A 21478-nucleotide genomic window follows, 5' to 3' on the forward strand; every position below is an offset into this window, starting at 1 on the left:
GTTAAGTGTTGCTCTTGTTAGTTGCTCTTGAGTCAGCTCTGACTCATGGTGACCTTATATATAACAAAACTATACGTTGCCTAGTCCTGAGCCATCTTCATTGTAAGTAAATAGTAACAATCTAAACCAAACCCATTGCCATGAAATCAGTTCTGACTCAGCGACCCTATAGGACAGAGTAGAATTGCCCTGTAGGGTTTCCAAGGCAGTAAGTACTCTCAGAAGCATACTGCCACATCTTTCTCCCGCAGAGTAGCTGGTATGTTCAAAACCCTGATCTTAGGGTGAACAACTGAGCTTTTTAATCACTGTGCCACCAGGTCTCCTTAAAATAGTAAGTAAAAACAAAAGAAAACAAATCCATTGTCGTTGAGTTGATTCTGACTCATAGTGACCTACAGGACAGAGTAGAACTGCCCCATAACGTTTCCAAGGAGCGCCTGGTGGATTTGAACTGCTGACCTTTTGGTTAGCAGCTGCAGCTCTTAACCACTATGCCACCAGGATTTCCAAAATAGAAAGTAATAGAGTCAAAATTCAAATCTACCCAGTGCTCCTGCAGTGTACCCAGGGACACTACAGTATTACACCTCTATCGAAGGAGAGGCAACGTAGGATTAGCTTCATGCTTACCATTTTAGACTAACAGGCAAATATAAAGATGAAACAATAAATAGGATAAGAGTTTTTGGAATTTGCAACAGGTTCTCATTTTTTTTTTTTTTTTTTCTCATTAGATTCCCTGCTTAAAAAGATAAAGCTGGAAAATTCAGTCAAGGAGCTCGAGGACAGGACCATCTGAGCTGAAGTTGGAGAGCTGCTATGTCCAGTACCATGAGGATGGCTATTGTGTTGTGTACATTCTGTGTCTGATGTGGTCAGACCATGTCAGAAGTCTGAATTTGTCTGTCTTTGGAGTCCTCAGGGTCTCAGAGGGATCTTTAGTGTAACTGACAGAGTCAGGAGCCATTTTGACAAATGCAGCAACAGGTGTAAAAAACAGGATTTCACAGTCCAGGGAAACCTACAATATTCAGTTATTGTTGCCAGCTTCCGTCAAGTCATTTCCCACTCATAGCTACCCTGTACACAACAGAAAGAAACACATCCTGGTCCTGCACCATCCTCAGAATTGTTATGTTTGAGCCCATTGTTGTAGCCACTGTGTCAATCCATCTCATCAGTCATCCACTTTTTCGATAACACTCTACTTTACTAAGCATGATGTTCTTCAAACGTGTTGCTTATTCGTCCAGTTGTGAAGATTTTTGTTTCCTTAATGATGAGGTGCAAGCCATACTGAAGGCTGTAGCCTTTGATCTTCATCAGTAAGTGCTTCAAATCCTCTCCATTTTCAGCAAGCAAGCTTGAGTTGTCTGTATATCTCAAGTTGTTAATGAGTCTTCTTGGAATCTTGATGTCACATTCTCCTTTATATAGGCCAGTTTCTTGGATTATTTGCTCAGCATACAGATTGAATAAGTATGAGAAAAGGATACAACCCTGATGCACAACTTTCTTGACTTTAAATCATGCAGTATTTTCTTGTTGTGTTCAAATGACTGCCTCTTGTTCTATGCACAGGTTCCCCATGAGCACAGTTAAGCGTTCTGGAAATCTCATTCTTTGTTATATTATCCATAATTTTTTTTATGATCCACACAGTTGAATGTCTTTGTGTAGTCAATAAAACACAGGTAAACGTTTTTGTGGTAGTCTTTGCTTTCAGCCAAGATTCTTCTGACCTCCACAATGATACCCTTTGTTCCACATCCTCTTCTGAATCTGCCTTGGATCCCTGTCAATGTACTGCTGCAACTGCTATTGAATGATTTTCAGCAAAATTTTTCTTGCATGTGATAGTAGCAGTATTGTTTGATAATTTCTGCATTCTATTGGATCAGCTTTCTTTAGAATGGGCATGAATATGGTTTTTTTCCAGTTGGTTGACCAGGTAGCTATCTTCCAAATTTCTCGGCATTGAAAAGTGACCAATTCCAGCTCTACATCCCTTTGTCGAAACATCTTAATTGGTATTCCATCAACTCCTGGAGCATTGTTTTTTGCCAATGTCATCATTGCAGCTTGAACTTCTTTCTTCAGTACTACTGGATCTTGATCATATGCTACCTCCTGAAATGGACCAATTCTTTTTGGTACAGTGACTCTGTGTATTCTATCTTCTGTTGCTGCTTCCTGTGTCATTCAATATTTTGCCCATAAAGAATCCTTTAATATTTGAACTTGAGGCTTGAGAAATGCTAACCGTGTTCTTCACTTTGGTTTTCTCACTCCAGGCCTTTGCACATTTCATTATAATATTTTACTTTGTGTTCTTGAGACACCCTTTGAAATCTTTTACTTCATCATTTCTTCCATTTGTTTTAGCTACTGTACATTTAAGAGCGAGATTCATAGTCTCTTCTGACATCTATTTTGGTTTTCTTTCTTTCTTTCTTTCTTTCTTTCTTTCTTTCTTTCTTTCTTTCTTTCTTTCTTTCTTTCTTTCTTTCTTTCTTTCTTTCTTTCTTTCTTTCTTTCTTTCTTTCTTTCTTTCTTTCTTTCTTTCTTTCTTTCTTTCTTTCTTTCTTTCTCTCTCTCTCTCTCTCTCTCTCTCTCTCTCTCTCTCTCTCTCTCTCTCTCTCTCTCTCTCTCTCTCTCTTTCCTTCCTTCTTCCTTCCTTCCTTCCTTCCTTCCTTCCTTCCTTCCTTCCTTCCTTCCTTCCTTCCTTCCTTCCTTCCTTCCTTCCTTCCTTCCTTCCTTCCTTCCTTCCTTCCTTCCTTCCTTCCTTCCTTCCTTCTTTCCTTCCTTCCTTCCTTCTTTTTCTTTCTTTCTTTCTTTCTTTCTTTCTTTCTTTCTTTCTTTCTTTCTTTCTTTCTTTCTTTCTTTCTTTCTTTCTTTCTTTCTTTCTTTCTTTCTTTCTTTCTTTCTTTCTTTCTTTCTTTCTTTCTTTCTTTCTTTCTTTCTTTCTTTCTTTCTTTCTTTCTCTCTCTCTCTCTCTCTCTCTCTCTCTCTCTCTCTCTCTCCCTTTCCTTCCTTCTTCCTTCCTTCCTTCCTTCCTTCCTTCCTTCCTTCCTTCCTTCCTTCCTTCCTTCCTTCCTTCCTTCCTTCCTTCCTTCCTTCCTTCCTTCCTTCCTTCCTTCCTTCCTTCCTTCCTTCCTTCCTTTTCTTTTCTTTCTTGTCTTTTTAATGACTTCTTGCTTTCTTTATGTATGATAACTTGGGTGTAATTCCACAACTTGTCTGGTCTTCTGTCGTTAGTGTTCAATGCATCAAGCCTATTCTTCAAATTGTCTCTGAATTCAGGTGCGATATACCAAAGGTCATATTTTGTTTCTCATGGACTTGCTCTAATTTTCTTCATCTTCATCTTAAATTTGCATAAGAGCAAATTGATGATCTGTTCTGCAGTCAGCCCCTGACCTTACTCTGACTGATTATATTCAACTTCTCCATTGTCTCTTTCCACAGATGTAGTCGATTTGATTCCTGTGTATTCCATCTGGTAGGGTCCATGTGTACTGCTTATGTTGTTGAAAAATGATATTTCCAATGAAAGAAATCACTGGTCTTGCAAAATTCTGTCATGAGATCTCCAACATCATTCCTATCACCAAAACCATATTTTCCAACTATCAATTCTTCTTTGTTTCCAACTTTTCTATTCCAATCATCAATAATTATCAATGCATTCTGACTGCATTTTTGATCAATTTCAGACTGCAGAAGTTGGTAAAAATCTACAATTTCTTCACCTTTGGTATTAATGGTTTGTGCATAATTTTTAATGATAGTCATTAACTGGTCTTCCTTGTAGGCCTATGGATATCCTATTACTGACAGTGTTATAGTTTAGGATGGGTCTTGAAATGCTTTTGTGATGATGAATATGACCCCATTTCTCTTCAATTTGTCATCCCTGACATAGTAGATCATATGATTGTCTGATTCAAAATGGTCCATTTCAGCTCTTTAATGCCTAGGATAGCCATCTTTATGTGTTCCATTTCTTTTTTGATGTTTTCCAGTTTTCCTAGATTCATACTTCTTTCACTTCATGTTTCTACTATTAGTGGATATTTGCAGCTCTTTTTTTCTCATTTTGTTCCTGCCACGTCACCAAATGAATGCCCTGAAAGTTTTACTCCATCCGTGTCATTAAGGTAGACTCTATTTTGAGGATACAGCTCTTCCCAGTTGTATTTTAAAAAAAAAAAAAAAATTTTTTTTTTTTTTACTCCATCCCACAGAGCTCATCTTCCATTACTATATCAGACAATGTTCGGCTGCTATTCATAAGGTTTTCACTGGCCAATTTTTTCCAAGAAGTGGATTGTCAGGTCCTTTTTCCTAGCCTCTCTTAGTCTGGAAGCTCCACTGAAACCTGTCCACCATGGGTGGCCTTGCTGGTATTTGAAATACCAATAGCATAGTTTCTAGCATCACAGCAACACAAAAGCCACGACGATACAACAGACTGACAGACAAGTGCTGAATTCAATTCTTAGAATCTTTTACATTGCACTTGAAATGGAGATTTGAAGTTTTGCTACTTTAAGATTAGTAGTTATATTTATCTCAATGAATGAAAGGAGGACGGAGTAAAGTAAGGTCTGAAGAAGCATTTACCCTCTTTTCTTTCATTGAGATAAATAAAACACACATTAACAATCAACAAGTTTCAATTAATATTTTCCTATCTTTTGATACCATGGCCTTAAAATAGTACAAGTGTGAATTATTTAGAAGTTCCTGGTTGGTGCAAACAGTTAACTTACTTGGTGGCTCAATGAAGGTTTGGGAGTTGGGGTCCACCCAGCAGTGCCTCAAAGGAAGGCCTGGTGATCTATTTACAAAAAATTAGCCTTTAAAAACTCTAAGGAGCACAGCTCTACTCAGACAAACATGGAATTGCTATATGTTAAAGTCAACTTCATGGCAACTAGCTTTTTTTTCCTTTTCTTTTTTTTTTTTTTCCATTATCCAAAACAAATGGATGTAGAAAGCCAATCTGAATAATTTAGGCTTATTAGGTTACCCTTATTCAATGACAGAATGTGTGTTTGATATTTATGACATTGCAGTAATCACTTCATCTCACTTTGCTGTGTAGACACAGCCAACATTAACATTTATGGGGTGTGAAATCAAGCAAACTGGAACTAATTGAAGTATTAGTCAACATTGTAGTTAAATTGAATAAAGCAAGATTAATATGGCTCAGGTAATAAGAGTAATACACATCTTATTTCAGATAATCTCATCTTTGATGTAATCAATGTGTTCTGTCATAGGACATGGAGCAAACATATCTCTATCTATCTATCTATCATCTATCTATCTTTTTATCATCTATCATCTGTCTATCTATCATCTATCTATCTATCATCTATCCCCTATCACCTATCTTCTATCTTCTGTCTATCTATCTGTCTGTTTACCTATCATCTGTCTATCTATCTGGAGCCCTGGTGGCACATGGTTAACAGCTCAACTGCTAACCAAAAGGTCAGCAGTTTGAATTCACTAGCTGCTTCTTGGAAACTCTATGAAGCAGTTCTACTCTGTCCTGTAGGGTCGCTATGAATCAGAGTTGACTCGGTGGCAATGGGTAAAGAGTGTATCTATCTATATCTATACACCCCCTACAGATATACATATATATTTGTATAGATATATCATCTAAGGATCTTAGTATGCTATAAGTTCATAGCACTACAGTGGAGTCCTATAGTTTAATATTGAATATGGCTCTTAGTCAAAGAGATTTGGGTTCAAATCTCAGCTGTGTGACTTTTGGAAATTCATTATCTACAAAATAAAGATAGTAATACCTATTTCAGAGCAGAACTAATAACTATAAAGCACTTATTACAGTGCCTAAGCCAGAATATGAAGTAATAAATGACATCAAATTGAGGAAACAAAGCAGGTACTCAATTAGTGAAATAAAACATGCAACTGTGTGTCTATAAAAATTATCTTCAGTCTCTAAGTGGCACAAACAGTTAATCACTCAACTACCAGGCAAAACGTTGATGGTTCAAATCCACCCAGAATTGCTTCAGAAGACAGGCCTGGTGATTGGCCTTTCTTTAAAACCCTATGGAGCAGTTTTACTCTGGACACATGAGGTCCCCATAAGTTGGAACTGACTCAACAGCAACTAATACCATTAACACAGCAATTCTACCTATCATGCCTCATTTTCTTATTTTCCCGTCAGGCCAACCCAGTGGTTATCTATAGGGGACAATTTTGTCACCCAGAAAACATTTGGCAATGCCATTTTTGATTGTCATTCCTAGGGTGGGGAGTGCTCCTGGCATCTGTGATACTGGCCAGAGGAGCTGCAAAATAGCCTACAATGCACAGGATAGCTTTGCACAAGAAATAATTATCTAGTTCAAAATGTCAATGATGCAGAGATTGGGAAACCTAGACTAATCCCATTCTTGTTAGAATTCATAATGGTAATATTTTAGTGTCAATTAATAATTTAATATTTACTGACTGCCTCTCATGTGTCAGGCTTAGTATTGAGGATACAGTGATGAGTAGAAGACACAGTCCTTGTCCTCATGGTGATTGCAGTCAAGCCTCTTTGCCATCCTTTCTTCAGCCCCTATTCCATTGTATTCCTCAAATGTCCTTCCTATACACATTTATAGCCATCTTTTCAGAACTTCCAGCAAGATGTTTGTGACTTCTCCAGTCTTCACTAATACTCTCATTTCCAAATCCCCACAGTACTAGTGGTCTTAATTATATGCCATCATGGATTGTTCACTGTCTCACGTGCACCTGTTTTATTTCCACAACTAAATTTTAAGCAGGCATCATGACTACTTTCCAAATGTGCTTGTTTACTTATTCATTTACATAGGAAACATGGATTCTCCATCTCTGAATTTAAATGTGTGAAAATGTAATTTTATTGCTTTCCTTCTTACTCAAGTAAAATTTAATAATGAGCCAGTTTACTGGTATCGGAAAACTTAATATCATTAATTTAGGAAACACAGTTGCTTAAGGGTTTTCCCAGTTATTTTGGCATTATTTTGGGCAGTGGTGGCTTTAGGAAGCCATCTAAATTCTGAATGTTTTATGTGGCCTTCAGGAAGATGTCTAATTACCTCAGGGTTTCCTCATCTGAGATGAAAGGACCTCTAGGACTGCTAATTCAGGGCACACTCAACGCACAAAGAAGAAAGGGCTCTTGTTGCTCCCCATCAAAGGAGCAGGGAGATTCGTTCAGGCTGCTCCACACCTGCCTCCACTCTACCCTCCTGTGCCATGGCTGCCCTTCTCCATGTGTGGTGGGTACATGATCTCTGCTTAGGCACACTCAGCAGCCCCTACCTACGTTATTTTGCTTTCCTCTGCAGTTCTCTCCCTATTTGATATGGTCTTTATATGGTGTGCGTGTGTGTGTGTGTGTGTGGAGAAGGGGGATGGTAGCAAATATTGGTTCTGTCTGATTAGTTCCAAGTTTTTTTTCTACATTTGGAGTGCCACTTTTTTGTTCGTTTTTAATTGTGGTGAAAATACACTCATCAAAATGTTTGCCAACACAAGGACTTCCACGTTTACAATTCAATGCCATTGATTACATTTTACATGGTATACCACTTTTGAAACCTAAAACCCCCAAAACCTCTAGACCTGCTCTGCCAATCTGCCTCTAAAGCAATGGAGAAAGACAAGAGTAATCACCTCAGGAGTAATGGAAAAATCACACCTTCGAATACCCCAGATTAGCCCCTTGCTGCATATAGAGCAGTAGGGAACACCCTGTTATGGCTATACCCTTCCTCCTCCCTGATTAGTCAGGAGACATTCCCCTTCACCCAATTATTTCCTGTATTTCGCTGTTGGAGTTTTCTGTATGTCTGGGATTTTTAGTTTGTCTCTCTCTGTATTTTTTTTTTTTTTCTTCAGAACTGGTCTTAACACATATTCCTTTATGCAAGAAATCATAAGTAAATTATTCCTTATTTAATGAAAACAATTGATAATTTTGCATCTAAAGGGAAATCCTTAATTAGGTTCTTTGTTTTCTCAAATTGTAAATTTCTAAAATCAGAGCTCTTTATCCACAGTAGCAGTTAGCACACTGTAGATACAATAATCAATTGCATTAATGGTTATGTATGTAATATATACAAGCTTTTACACTTCTAATATAGTCTGTCATGAAACAAGAAAACACTTGAATTAATTTAATATGCAAATTTAATACAGCTTGGGCAATATTACAGTTCCTGGGTAATATGCAGTATAAAAATAAAGCTGAATGGGGAAGAAGATGCTTGATAACACCAGTTTTCTTATTTGAATATGTACATCGTGGCCATTCTATATTCTGCATCCTCACTACACACATATAATGGTGTCATAAATATTTCAGAACCAATCCGAATCTGTTCATCCCTTTGTACAAGCAATTTCGTTTTCCTTTCCTTCCTGGGATAGCACCGATTGCCAGTCTTTGCATCTCTAAAACAGAAGCAATCCAATCTCCCCCAATTTTTCACCTGATGCTACACACTACACACTATATATATTATATATATATATAGCAGCCAGAAAAAATGGAATCTTCCTGTTAATGTCATTAGTTGCATATCTATTAGTATTCCAGGGCCTCATTGCATCAGAGAATGGGAGAAAAAGGAACATCCTATTTTATTCAATCGAGAAACAATCAGTGTCAAAAGCCTGACGTCCAAACCCAACCTTTCAGTTGTAGTTACCTTCCGTATGGGATTGTACTGTGAGGTACAAAGGCTGATCCTTCAATAAAAACAAGGAGATCTCGCACTCTACAGAAGGAATCCACAACAGAACTACCCTTGATAAAGGGATGGAAATACCGTGCTTGTTTCTCCAGGGAAACTTTGGTCCTGCTCACTCCCCAAATCAAGTATTTCCGTAAGTGTTCACTGAGGATATGATTGCCTCTTTTACTGCTAGATTAGGTCAATGCTGCCACTGCAATCTGGCATCACTTCACCAGCAAGGCAATTTCGCACAATTAATTTCCTTCTTTAAAGGAAGCAATAAAGGGTAGGCAATTGGAAAGCTCACAATTTATAACTAACATCCTTTAGTAACTCATGCATGTATCTACAAACAGAAATACCCCCCCCCGTATACAGTAAGGCTCACACTCATTCAATTTTTCAACAACGAGGGGGTTTTCACAGACCCATTGTGAACTACCTGTCAACAAAATCAGTGCTGTGAAGAGCAGAGAGTTCAGACTAACTTAGAGATCTCAAACTCTTCTAAAGGTGCTTCTGTACCCCTCTGGGATTTAAGAGCACGGTTATAATATATGACGGAAGAATAGAATACCGGAAAGTCACATTGCATGAAGACAGAATCTCATATCTAATTTAGAAGGCTTGGCAAGCTTTGTATACATTGATTTCACAATTATTTTCTTTCTTTCTTTTTTTTTTTTTTTGAAGTTAAAAGGCCAAATAAAGTGCTGTAAAGTATAACATAAGCTCTCTTTTCTCTTATGTGGACATACTTTGCTTTTTGGCCATCCTTTTACTGTCAATACTTACATCTGTTGTTTAAAAAGCTATTCGTGATGCAATTGCTTTTTAAATGCAAACCCATATGTGTGATCTCTAGAGAAACTGGTAGATCTCACCAAATGGGCATTCCTAAATTACATGCCATCTGTAGCCAGTGAAGAGAGGACTAAACCTGCTCAGCTGTGAGTTTGCGCCAATGTTTCCATCATTTTGATTGGCTCCAGGGAAATCATCCCTTTTTTGGCATGAACCTTTCTAACCCCAACAGGTTATTATGGTCTACTTGAGTTTCATTGACTCAAAGAATATTATATTTTCAGCACATACTAGGATGCGCTTGTTTTTTGAATTGGTTTCTTTACCATATTCTACAATTATGGCTTAAATCTTTTTGTTTGTTTTTAGGTTTCAAACTAGTGAGGAGATGGTAAAGTAATTCCATTGCTTAAGTGGAGTTTTTTAAACTACAGAGAGAAAAACAGGTAAGCCCCCAGATTTTATATCCTACCGGTTAAAATACCTTAGTAAAAATTACCCATAATACAACAGAGGGGAAATCTCAAATACAATTTTTTTTCCAATGCCCCACTGCAAATAAACAAAGATGAATATTTACTTTTGTCTAATCTACAAACGCAATTTTGCACATTTAATTTATTTTCTAGCCAAAGACTGTTTCTTTTGTTGTTGTTGTTGTTGTTGTTGTTGGTTAGCTGCTATGGAGTTGGGCACTGTCTCACAGAGACCCCATTCCCATTCATAATGGACCTAAATGCTGCCTGGTCCTGGGCCAACCCCATGATCAGTTGAAAATCAGACCATTGTGATCCATAAGGTTTTTACTGGCTGATTTTTAAAAGTAGATCGCCAGTCTTCCTTCCTAGTCTGCTTTAGTGTGGAGCTCCGCTGAAACTAGTTCAGCATCATAGCAACACACAGTCTTCTATTGACAGATAGGTGGTGGCTGCTCACGAGGTGTATTGGCTGGGAATCGAGCCAGCATCTGTTGCACGGAAGGCTAGAATTCTAACACTGAACCACCACTGCCTCCAAAGACAGGTTTAGGCTCATACATATTGAACTATGAATAAAGTCCACAAACGTAAATGTACAGTAAAACACTAGATTGACATTCAAGATATTCCTTCAACAACTGTTGTGGAAATTTTTACCTGTAAAACAATTCAACCATGAATTAAGAATGCTGCCATGTAGAGTTTACTCCAACAGTCTCACTTGTGCTCTCTTGCTTTTAACCGAGCCGAACATTTATTTTTTTAGACGTTGAAACATTAACAAAGTTGTATCACAACTGTCTTAGTTATCTAATCCTGCCATAACAATATATGCCATAAGTGGATGACTTTAAAGAAAAGGAACTAATTTTCTCACAGTTCGGGAGGCTAGAAGTCTGAATTCCAGGCATGATATTTTCTTGTCGGTTCCTAGGTGTTCCTTGGCATTCCTTGTCATTTCTGGACTCCTGTCTTCTCCTGTGTGTCTCTGTGTCTATTCTTCTCTTTTTATAACTCAGAGGTGATTAGGTTTAGGATCTACCCTACTCCTGTATGGCTTCATTAACATAACTAAGAAAATCCTATTTCCAAACAGGATAACATCCACAGGTATAGAAGCTAGTACTTCAATACATACTTTTTTTTGGGGGGGGGAGAGGGAGGGGTGGCACAATTCAATCCATAATACTACACCCTTTGGCCACTAAAAATTCATATCCTACCCAATCACAAATACATTCACTCTATGTCATTATCTTAAAAATCTTAACCCATTCCAACATTAAAGCTAAATTTAAATTCTCATTTTCTGAATCATCTAAATCAAGTATTGGTGAGACTGGGTGTTTTCTATTATGGGACAAAATACCTTTCCGTCTGTGGACAGGTGAAACCTAGAATAGAAGTTATCTACTTACAAACCATAATGTTGTAATAGACACAAGATAGATAGCCCCATTCCAAAAGTGAGAAACTGGAAGGGAAGAAAGGGTTCCAGGTACCAAGCAAGCCCAAAACCCAACTGGATGATTCTCATTAGCTCTTTTTTTTTTTTTTTTTTATTCAGCTGTCTCCCCACTAGATGTATCCACTACTGTGAATTTTCAGTTGATAATTTTTTGCTTTTTATCTGAACAATTTTATAATGAGATATCTTCTTCAAGTAGCTGTCTCAGAGTTTATCTCTGACTTATAGGCTTCTTCTATACTAAAAAAAAACAGGCATATCTTGAATTTGGAAGTAACTTGTCTCTATCTCTTTATGAAGTTTTGATTATTTTTTGCAATTTCTTAAGAGTGTCATACTTTAAAACACTTCAGGGACTTGATTTCTTTTACTCAATATCATGTCTCTAAGATTTATCCATATTGTTGCTTTTAGATGTAATTCATTAATTTTTCACTGCTATATGATAACCCACAATTTAAAAATCTATTTTTTTACAATTGAAAGATATTTGTGTTGATTCAGTTTAGCATATTTATTTTAACTTGTCCTCCTTTAAATTTTCTTCAAATATTTGCTCTGCCCTTTTCTCTCCCCTCTTTCTGGGACTCCTATTATGTGTATGTTGGTATGCTTGTTGGTGACCACAGGTTTCTGAGGCTTTGTTCAGTTTTTTTTTTTTTTTTTCATTCTTTTTCCTTACTGTCTTCAAATGTATAATCTATATTGAGATACCTTTAAATTCAATAATCCTTTCATTTTATTAAGGCCTGCTTTGGGTTACTTGGAGCTCTCTGTACTACTTATGTTTTGTCTTCGAGTCTGTTCCTTGCTCTCATTAGCTCTTAAGGCTTGAAATTAATCCTTTTGTTTCCCAGGAACATCTTCGGAATGAACATGTCCTTTGGACTCTGGACATTGGCCGTGATCTCTAGATTCTGGGCTGAGTCTCTTTTCCCCTGGGTATCAGTCCTGCCTTCCAGGCTCTTTGGAATGGTGACTTCACCCCATCAATCCTGTGCAGTCCTTTCTCCTGGCTTACCAGCATGGCAGCCCCATGCTGTCAACCTTGGGCAACAACTTCATTCTCTTAGCCCACCATAAAAGCAGACCCTGTGCTTCAGAACTGAAAAGGTTATGATCCCTCCCTTTAAAACCTACAGGGAGGTGGCTCCACCTTCGGAAACTGAGGAAGTGAGTGTTTGCTTTGTTATTGTCTTTATTTGGAGATTATTTATAATTTAAAGAAATTCAAATGGGTACCAAGTTGATAACAGGTGGATTTTTTTCCCCTTGTGGAATTTTTATTTGTCAGCATGGCTAGGCTACGCACCCAATGTTTGTCCAAATGCTAGACTGGTTGCTGTTATGGAGTAGTTATATGTGATTACATTAATCGGCCTTAAACAAACAAAGCACATTATCTTCCATAATGGGGGTGAGACTCAAACAATGAGTTGAAGGCCTTAAGAGCAAAAAGATGGTTTCCTAAGTGTGTATTTCACCTCCAGAATACAAATAAATATTTTTGCAGAGCTATCTTTATTCTTTCTATTGCCTGACCTACGAATTTTTAACTTCCCAGCACCTCACAATCATGCCAGCCAATTCCTTAAAGTAATCCCTATCTATCTATCTATCTATTTGTCTATCTATCTACCTACCTATCTACCTACCTATCTATCATCTATCTATCTATCTATCTATCTATCTATCTATCTATCTATCTATCTATCTATCTATCTATCTATCTATCTATCTATCTATCTATTCATCTATCATCTATCTATCTATCATCTATCATCTATCTATCTATCATCATCTATCTACCTATCTGTCATCTCTTGAGAACCCTAGCTAAGACAACAACCATAAGAAGGGTTCTTCTAGTGCTTTTTCCACTCCATTTTGTAGTCTGTACTAGGTATTTCCTTTCGGCTTATTTTAAATCTGACTTGATGACTGGCTAGTATATTTGTGTGTGTGTGTGTGTGTGTGTGTGCATGTGTGTGATGGTGGTCGGGGGTCCTGTGGCAGAGGATACAGCCAGTGGAAGGCTTAACATGGAGCAGAGTGAGAAATGTCAAAGCCAAGAATGTGGAAAAGAAATGGATTGGGACTTATGGTTATAATCAGTATGAAAAGTTGGCAGGATAAAGGAAAATAGAGAAGAGTGAAAAGGAAAAATGAGTCAAAAGTCAAGGAATAAAAACTGGTAAAAGGGTTAGGAGGAGTCCAGATATGAAATTCAACACTAATTAACAGCACACCATTTCTTTGATGTCTCTTTGAAGTCCTAATATCTGATCCTCCCCTTGAACCTCCTGATGTTTAAAGAATATCTATCCATGGTTGGCTCAGATAAATGGCTAACCAAAAGTACATTAGAATAATAGGAAATGAAGGAAAAAAAAAATCGAATTAAAAATTTTAAAACCTACTCCAAAATTATGAAAAAAAAAATGTTGGCACCAATAATGGTGCTAGAAACACTTAGCAAAAAAAACTCTGATCTTTACATCTTAACTCTGATCTTTACATAGAGTCATATCATCATATGAAATGACACTCCTGTCACCTCTTTCATGATTTAATTCACAGTAGAAATTGTGTAGAAAGAATTTAAATGCAATTTTTGCTGAGAACTGGGAGGGAGAATTTAAGATTTAAAGAGAAAGCAGTACTTCCTAGGATATGCCAGGCAAAGAATAAAGTTTGGATCTGTGAACTCTTCCCTTTAAATGCAAGTGATGGGTCAATGACAAAAGGCCAGTTTTAAGCCAGGAAATCCTGGGTTTATAATGTAACCAAAACCCCCTTGAAATTGTATTAAGAGTTTAAGCTGTCTTAACAATGATTAGCAAAATCGCAATTTTGGTTTCACGTATCTGGGTGGGTTTTATTATTAACTTAGTTAATGGAAAACTTGCAGTTAATACCATCTTTATATTAAACAGAAAACCTCATGTAAGAAAAAGAACACAGGATGTTTCAAAACATTGTCTTCAATTGTTCTTGAATTATCTCCCTTATAACTCTTATTTAGGGGTCGCTTCTCAGCATTTTTATCCTGTACACACTCACACCAATACATAAGGGAAATTTTATAGCATCTTTTCTGATTTAAATACTATTGAGGTTAAGTAGAAGCCAAAGATGTGTGGCTAAATAGAAAACAGAATAGATAAATATGTACACCAGAGTAAAATTGAGTAGAAGAAAGAATCTAAAGGGAGAAACGCAAGAAATGGTGAGAAGCAAGATTTGCCCCTTTGATCATACACCATGTACCTGACCACTCAAGAACAGAGCCAAAGGGTGTGGGAAGATGATGATGTTCTCTGATCTTTAGAGATATGTTTATATTCTGTACCCAAAAGACCAGTATTTTATGTAAGTCTGCTTTATGATTTCTGCTAAATTATAAACACCATTCAAAATGACCTTATGTATGTAAATAAGCTAAAAAAACCATAAATAAGCTGGATGTGATAAATTGCTAGTTAGTAAGGAGGAGAAGTCACCAGTTTGTTGACTTTCTTACAAAAAGAAAGTTATGGGTATGTTTGCCACCATTGAAAAATTGTTTGGCATTCTTTGGGAAGGACGTCAGAAGATTCAAAGCTGAGTAAGTATTATTGAAAAAACAGAAAGCTCTAGGCTGAACACTCCATTCTTTATATTTGGTATTGCTAGCTTCCCTTATAGGGTCGCTATGAGTCGGAAGCCACTTGACGACAACGTGTTTGTTTTTTTTTTTTTTTTGGTTTAGTTTCCATTATAACTTTGACTTGATCTAGGGCCATTTTCATTATAAGAAAGTCCAAATTTCAAGAGTAAAGGGTGTGATGGCCATGCTTCCTAGACGTAGAAAATGCAAATGTTCCCTTCTATGTGTGTTGAGTGTGTATTGTGTGTTTGTGCATTTGTGTGAAGGTTTTGTGTTTTAAACGCTTCTAATACACCTTGTAGACTACAAGTTTTCTTAAGCTTAATTGTTAGAAATTACTCTCTATAATAATTGAGACAGTAGTCCTTTTCTCTAATCTTCTGTTGCCAGACCACATCTGGAAAATTGTTTTCAGTTCCAGACACAAACCATTAAATCTAATATCAAAAAATTAGATAGCACTCAGAGGAAGATAATCAGGATATTAAAAGAACACAAAATTATTTTTGTGACTAACAGCTGAAGAACGGGGGTGGGGGAGTGGTTAGATAGATGAAGAAAGACTAAAATGTATTAATTGGTTTTCACTATTTAAAGGGTTTAGACACAGAAAATTGTTTTATATTGCCCCACTGGATAAAACTAAGAACAAAGAGAAGACTATACAGAGATGTGCAGAGCTTATATTAAATATGGAATCAATAGATGAGTAAATTAGATTGGAGTTTTCTTCCAGAACAGGGAGACAATGATCATATTATGGAACTGAATGAACCAATATCATTTTGAGGGCATCCTTCTTTGATATGTTAAATCCTGCACAAACATATGCTAACATACAACAGATTTAAGAGTGATGTGAATGTGAGAAGGGTATGAAGTAAAAGTTTCTAGCCTATTACTTTGCTTTTTCAGGTATTATAAATCTTCTAACAGAAATATTGGAAAGCGTGGACTTGAATCATCAAATTGAAATATTCCTATTTCATAAAAGTCAAGCCAGAATTTTATGAACAATGAAGTTTATAAGATTTTAGTAAACATAGCCTAAAATATTTTCTCTTGTTGAATGAATTAAGTTAATATTAAATTCTTTTCTAAACAAAGGATGTGATTTTTATCTAGACCAATCTTACCTGTGTTAAGGCAAACACTTAAGACTGGTTTTCTAAGAAATATCCCCCCTCTCTGTGTTTTCATTATGATACACATTATGGATCTCACAGAGTTGTGTCCCATTATTTTTGCTTATCATACTTATAGAAATATTTATCTTTGATGTTTAGAATTTAGGACTCTTATTATATGCAGCTGCAGACTTCTAGTGACGGACATTTTAAGGCTATTACATAACAGTGGCACATAAAATATACTGAATTTTACTTAAAATTTAAAAATGAATTAGCTTAGAAATGGGACCTTACAAATAATACCGTAAGACATGCAAAAACAATTAGTGGTGTGTTGTAGTGGGTTCGTACCAGCTAACAAGAGTGACTTTGCACATCTCTACGCAACTGCATGTTTAGTAACACCATCTTGGTAGCTTGAAATCAGCTATGGTGGAAGTATTTACACAATGGAAATTAGCAAATGCTACAATCCAGAGTTTCATTTTGTTTTTTTTCTCCTGAAAAGCAGTGGTTAAGCACTGACTGACACACTACTGGTAACACTCAACAATATCAAGAGATGTAGATATATTGAAGTTTAAATTCAAAGCAATAATATTGTCACATTTTAATTATATGTTTAATCATTATTATCAACATGTTATCTACTAGCAAGTTGAGCTGCTATGTAACTTAACATTTAAATTAAGTAAATTTGTTGAACCACTTTTTTTGGTTTATTCTCTAGGATTGAATCTATGATGCTTATAAAAGTATATACAATGCTACCAGAGAGAGCATGTTAAAAGCAAGATAAAGTAAATAGAGATTAAATGAGGGTAGAAAAAATAGGACAAAGCCAGCCAGTGCCGGTTACATTAGAAGGGAGACCGTATTTCCCAGTGGAAAGAGTATTTATTTGAGGAGAGTTAAATTGCCATTACTTTAGTGAAAAGAATACTCATTATCTTTATTTAAGAAATCTAACACCTCAGCTATATGAAGTAGAGAATCCCAGCTGTGTTCAGCAAAGCAAATCCGAAGTGCCTGTTTGTGTCTTGAGGATTGATGTCTTGAGGATAAGCCAGCCAGAAGTCTTTATGCATTCCTCCACCTAAAAGTAGAGTCTTCCTAAGAGAAAGGGTTAGGAAGAAAAGCTAGCACAGTAACAAAACTTTACTCATCAAAAGTAGGGATGATTTTAAATATTATATGGTCATCTGTCACTCAAATTTGTCTCTGTGTCCACATCTGGATCATGAGAAATGTTTATAAAATCTGGAGCCCTCAAATTGTGAAGAGGAAGGCAAAATGGCTTTGGCAATACCAATCACTAGAAGAGGACATCATATATGGGTTCGTTAGAAAATCAGTGAAAAAGAAGGAAACCTTCGATGAGATGGGTTGACACAGCAGCTACAATGACAGGCTCAAACATGAAAACGATTGTGAGGATAGTACAAGAAAAGGCAATGTTTCCTTCTGTTGTACATAGGTTGGTATGAGTCAGAACTGATTAGATGGCAACTAAAAAACTTTTTTTTTCCTTCATCATAGTCACTGAACATTTAAATCAGAAACTATGTGGATTCCTTTGCATTAGTCACAGGGAGCATCCGGTGAACAGGTGAGAAGTAAATGTACTTTCTTAGCACATTCAAAACCTCCGTTGAATCCCAGAAATCATTTGTGGGACTTGTCAGAGGCTACAGTCCTGAAATAATAAGTGAAGAACAAGAGTCAATGAAACAAGTGTTATAATGGAATAAAACCAAACCAAACCAAACCTGTTGCCTTTGAGTCGATTCTGACTATAGCGACCCTATAGGACGGAGTAGAACTACCCCACAGAGTTTCCAGGGAGCACCTGGTGGATTCAAACTGCCAACCTTTTGGATAGCAGCTGTGGCACTTAACCACTACGCCACCAGGGTTTCCACCACAAACTACCAGCTCGATGAAAATCAGTCAAAATATTTGTTGATATTTTATTACCCACGTTTATTGATTAGGATATAGCTGTATAAACAGTGACTCATTTTTATTTAATTAAATCACTAGCTCAAAATAAATAAATAAACCCAAACCAAATCACTTGCTGTTGAGTGGATTCTGACCCATAGCAACAGCATAGGACAGAGTAGAGCTGCCCCATATGGTTTCCAAGGAGCGGCTGGTAGATTTGAACTGCCAATCTTTTGGTTAGCAACTCAGCTTAACCACTGTGCCACAGGGTTTCAAAGAATAGGTCAAATAAATAAAAACTAAAGGTAAAAACAGAAGAAAACAAAACAAAAAATAAAAAAAAAACACAATACGTAATTCAGAATTTTTCACCTTTATCAACTAGGATGGTTTCTATAGATGCCTTGCCAATAAACTAGGCAAAGACTAATTGTTCCCTGTTCAATCAGTCACAAGGAAATGACAAGTACTGTACTCATGAGTGTAGTTCCAAATCAATCAACAGTTTTTGTTTTCTTTCTTTTTTTTTCTTGTGTGTATGCATGTGTATACTCATAAAAAAAAATTTTTTTATGAGTATAGGGATTGTGATTTCATATTTTTCTATGTGATCAACCTTCTATGTATAAGTAAATATCATCTACCTTAATAACATGTAAAAAGTACTAATTATATATAAAATATGAATTTATTACTTAAATATATAAATATAGGTAAACATACTATATGTTTTAAGTTAAAGGGTAGAAACCATTCTTTAATGCTTTAATTTTGTTAATTATGGATAAAAATAATTTTTACCTTATATTTTTACATATTTTTCTCTGGAAGGAGGAAAGAGTCAAAGATGAAAAACATATTTTCATCTCTCTGGTTGTCTCTTGAGACAAAGGCAAAAGGAAACAATAGAAATAGAACATTTATACTTTACAAAAGAAGAATTTAAAGATCTTGTTTTGTTGTGTGGAAAATTGAAAAGACAGCAGGGTGTAAGTGAAAACAAGGAATATCAGAACAATCATATTATGATGGCTTTCATGATATGTTATTTTTGCTCTGTTTCTTTTCTTTTTGTTCTGTGTGTGTATGTTTTGTTAGTTTGCTTTTTCAGCATCTATTTGAATCAAGTGGAAATAGATCTGTACAACATAAAGTGTACAAACATACATATGTATATAACTTGTATTTTCTTCCTGGTTGTCACATGCTGAATAAGAGCTGTTACTTAGAGACAGTGTCTACCTAGTTTCCCAATTCTAGTGTCAAAAAAGATAATTCTTACACATACTGCTGAATTTGAAATCTGTAGCTCTGCTGAATATTGTTTGTTCTCCGAGACATTCATGACGTTACAGGATTTTCAAGGGAACCTATGGCTTAAAGCTAACTATTGTCTTATGCTAATTAAGGTATTACATATATGATTAAAATATATTTCAAGTTTTATTTTTCTTTCTTTTGTCTTTTTTTTTTTTTTTAGGTCCTAGATAGTAAATCACCTTCAATAAGAAGTGAGCCAAATTTCGCTCATTCCCAAACTAAAAACAAGAAATAAAATTTTAAAATATGATTTTATTTTCTGTATTTAAAGTCTTGAAATGTTGAACATTTTATTTTTGCAGTTAACATGAGAATTTGTTAAAAATTTTCAGGAAAAAAAAAGCCCTTTCACGAAATTCTGTTAAAATTTAAACACTAAATAATTAGTTAGTTTGGCTTCATTATAACAAGACACCAATTTGAATGACTTAAAAATGCTTGTCCACATGGTCTTGAGGAATACCTAGCTCAATTGGCATAATATACTATATAAAGAATATGTTCTACATTCAACTTTGGTGAGCAGCATCTGCGGTCTTAAAAGCTTATGACTGGCCATCTAAGATACTCCACTGGCTCACCCCGCTGGAAGCAAGGGAGAATGAAAAAAAACAAAGACACAAGGGAAAGGTTAGTTCAAAGGACTGATGGACTACAACTACCACTGCCTCCACCAAACTGAGACCAGCATAACTAGATGGTGCCCAGCTACCATCACTGACTGCTCTGAGAGAGATCACAATAGATGGTCCCGGACAGAGCTGGAGAAAACATACAACAAATTTCTAACTCACAAAGAAAGACTAAACTTACTGGCCTTACAGAGACTGGAGAAACCCCAAGAGTATGGCCCCTGGCCACCCTTTTCCCTCAGTAATAAAGTCACTCCTGAGGTTCACCCTTCAACCAAAGATTGGACAGGCTCATAAAACAAAAATGAGATTAAAGGGGCACACCAGCCCATGGGAAAGGACTAGAAGGCAGGAGGGGACAGGAAACCTGGTAATAGGGAAGCCAAAGTCGAGAAGGGAGAGTGTTGAAATGTCATGCAGTTGGTAACCAATGTCACAAAACTATATGTGTACTAATTGTTTAATGAGAAAGTAGTTTGTTCTGTAAACCTTCACCTAAAGTACAACTGAAAAAAAAAAAAGAGAACAGAATTTCAAATTCTCATGGAATCTGGACTTTCTGGAGGCATGGAGGTTGGATGAACCCCTGAAACTATTGCCCTGAGCTAATCTTTAAACTTTAAACCAAAATATTCCCTGAAGGAAGTCTTATTAAAACCAAATAATAGTATAGCTTAACTAGTAAAGAATGTCTGTTTTGGGCATTTTGGTCTATTAAGAACTATATAAAAAAAATTTTTTTTTAACATATATATATATTTATATAGGATAAAATTGGCAATGTTGTTGTTGTTTTTAGGTGCTCTCGAGTTGCTTCTGACTCATAGAGACCCTATGCCCAACAGAATGAAACAGTGCCAGGTCCTGAGCCATCCTTACAATCGTTGTTATGCTTGAGCTCATTGTTGCAGCCACTGTGTCAATATCCACCTCATTGAGGGTCTTCCTCTTTTCTGCTGACCCTGTACTCTGCCAAGCATGACATCCTTCTTCAGGGACTGATCCCTCCTGACAACATGTCCAAAGTATGTAACATGCAGTCTTGCCATACTTGCTTCTGAGGAGCATTCTGATTGTGCTTCTTCCAAGACAGATTTGCTCATTCCTTTTGCACTCCACGGCATATTCAATATTCTTCGCTAACACCACAATTCAAAGGCGTCAATGCTTCTTCGGTCTTCCTTAGTCATCATCCAGCTTTTGCATGTGCATGATGCCATTGAAAATGCTATGGCTTGGGTCAGGCACACCTTAGTCTTCAAGGTG

The sequence above is a fragment of the Elephas maximus genome, chromosome 14, assembly GCF_024166365.1.
Source record: "Elephas maximus indicus isolate mEleMax1 chromosome 14, mEleMax1 primary haplotype, whole genome shotgun sequence".
Lineage (NCBI taxonomy): Eukaryota > Metazoa > Chordata > Mammalia > Proboscidea > Elephantidae > Elephas > Elephas maximus.